The following is a 2,790-nucleotide window of genomic DNA, read 5'->3' as shown; positions in this document are numbered from 1 at the left end:
CTTTGTCTCGACTACTTCTTTCTAATTGTTTTATACCTCCCTTCCCAGCCTCCCTCCCTCCACCCTACTCTTTCTCCCTGGAAGTAATGATTAAAAATTGTGTCAATTACACAGTGATTCCAGAGAAGGCTTAATTAATTAGGGTGAATAACTGAAGTCAAGTGTACGAAAAGAAAGAGAAATTTTAATTAAAACAAACTGAATGAGGTCTTTAAGAAGAGGCGTGACGGTAATAATTCAGGGGTGGAAAATGGGTGGGGGGGTGTATGAAAAATAATAAATATATATTCTGTGTATTGCTTTAACTGTGTTTTTGTGTCTGGTTGAGCTATTGACAGAGCTCTCTAAGTGGAACTGAACCAACATTTTAGCTGATGAAGTTTTGGTATGTTGCAAATGTATCTAATTAGATTTAGCAGAAATACAAAAATAAGGGTCAAACTGCAAACCAATTATCACAGACATTAACAACAAAACAAACAGAAATTCCTATGAATTGCTCTACAGACCCTGATCACAAAGTGCACTTTTAAAATGCAGCATAAAAGCAACAGCAGCCAAACAGCTCTTAAAATCCATTATTGCAAAACTCATTAGTGACCTATATATCTCTTTCAGGTTATTACTTTTGAATTGAGTTGAATTTTTATGAGGTGTTATATATGAATGTATAGATTTGTATAATCTAATGCATTATTGCTAGGCTTTTTCCTTTCTGACATACATGTATATATATATATATAACATTTCAGATGTGTAGGCTTGATCATAATCAAACACCAGGCTTTTAAAATAAAGTGTTTCTCTCACATTTCAACACTTGACAATTTACCATTTGCTTTGCACCTTCTGAAAGCTATCAGCTCCAACACAATGGGGTTGAGACTCCAGCAAATTAGTGACATGTTTTTATATAAAGCCTAAGGTCACATTAAGTAAGAGTTTCACCTTAGAGCTAATGTAAGTGTTTAACAGTAAGTGTTTAACAGTAACAGATTTAAAAGGACCTTGCTCCCAATTCCACTGCATAAAATGGCGAGAGTACATGGCAGCTTTAGGTCTGACATGGTTTAGATCAGAAAAAAAACATTTACAAGCATATTTTAAAGGTATATTTAACAGAAACTAACACAGGTGTGGGAGTTGGCTGAAATAAAATCTTAGAGAGGTGAGACATAATTTGTGCCCTTCTAAGAAATAAACTTGAAAACAGAGCAAGCCTATTTATTGCCCACGGCCAGACTCAAACCTTTAGAGGCAACTCAGTTGGATACCATAATGAACACATCTGAAAAGATTCCTCGCCTGCAGCATTAACTGCCACCTCATATTGCTGTACTTGGAAAACTGCCCACCTCTTATTAATTAACCCACCTCTGTCGCGCAGGGTCTCGATTACTAAAGTAGTGAACATCAGAGTAAGCTGGAAAAACTATAGACGGGGAAAAATGTGGATCACGCCCCAGTGCACTTGCCAGCTGTGTTTTTTGATTCCACCCATCTTGAAATCTTCAAATGTGTGGAGCCTGCGCAGGTCTCTCTCTCCCCTCCAGCCTCCCTTGTGGTTTTGAGGAGCTTGGAGGCAGAAGGATGCAGTTTAAAGACCCTGAGCTTCTCCACGGGGAGTCCTAACTCTGCAGCCACCCCCCCCCGGCCCTCTCCCCGTGCTCAGCTGCGGCTCAACTCCCAGCTCTGGGCTCAAAAAGGCCTCCGCTGAGAAGCTGAAAGGCTCTTTTCATCCAATCTCTTTGGCGGACACTCGCCCCGTGTGGCAGAGCCATGGCTTCCAACTTTTCTTATCCAGCTTTCATGGATCAAGCGATGGATCTCATTTCATGGTTAACCTCCCTGCTCTTGTCGAAAAGGGTCTGGGAAAAACAGGCTACATTTCTGGTGTAAATTCCGCCGACTGAGATGCACCAAAATGTGGCCTTTGAGAATTGTCCTGTTGCATTTGTTTTTTTCCTTGCTGTGGCATTATTGTCTTTTATTTTTTGAGCTGTAGAAATCAATGGGCCCATTCCCACCCACCAGCCTAGGAAAAGGGTCTTGTTCTATTCCCCTATCCCCAAAGGCCTGTCCTTTCCTTGACTCATTATACACTTGGAGAATGAGAAATCAGAAATATTACATGCTATTAAATGTGTAATTTTGATCATGTGCACATTATTCTCAAGTCACGCTCTGGCCATGTATTGCTCAAGTGGGACTCATCTCGACATCATCAATTAGAGGTAACAGTCAGAATCCTGTACAAGTGTGAAGGCTTTACAAGAAGGTTTATCTCTTGAATTGCAGTTTGTATCAGCTCCAATCTCCAACCCTAGTCCCACAGAGCACCCAATGCAGTTAGTTATAGATCACCAATTTCTAAAAGCTTGGAACACATTTTAGCAATCGATCCATTAATGAAATGTAATCTCTTGTCCTGTTAAGGGAAGTTCAGTTCTTGTAGTCTAAAGTGTATTCGGGGGTTTGAATCAAATTTAATGGAATTTCCCATTTACAACTGATTACTTTTTCACAAATGGATTTAAAAAATGACATACAGTGAGGGAAAAAAGTATTTGATCCCCTGCTGATTTTGTACATTTGCCCACTGACAAAGAAATGATCAGTCTATAATTTTAATGGTAGGTGTATTTTAACAGTGAGAGACAGAATAACAACAACAAAATCCAGAAAAACGCATTTCAAAAAAGTTATAAATTGATTTGCATGATAATGAGGGAAATAAGTATTTGATCCCCTATCAATCAGCAAGATTTCTGGCTCCCAGGTGTCTTTTAT

Source organism: Amia ocellicauda, chromosome 22, assembly GCF_036373705.1.
Source record: "Amia ocellicauda isolate fAmiCal2 chromosome 22, fAmiCal2.hap1, whole genome shotgun sequence".
Lineage (NCBI taxonomy): Eukaryota > Metazoa > Chordata > Actinopteri > Amiiformes > Amiidae > Amia > Amia ocellicauda.
Note: the sequence above shows the minus strand (reverse complement) of the source record.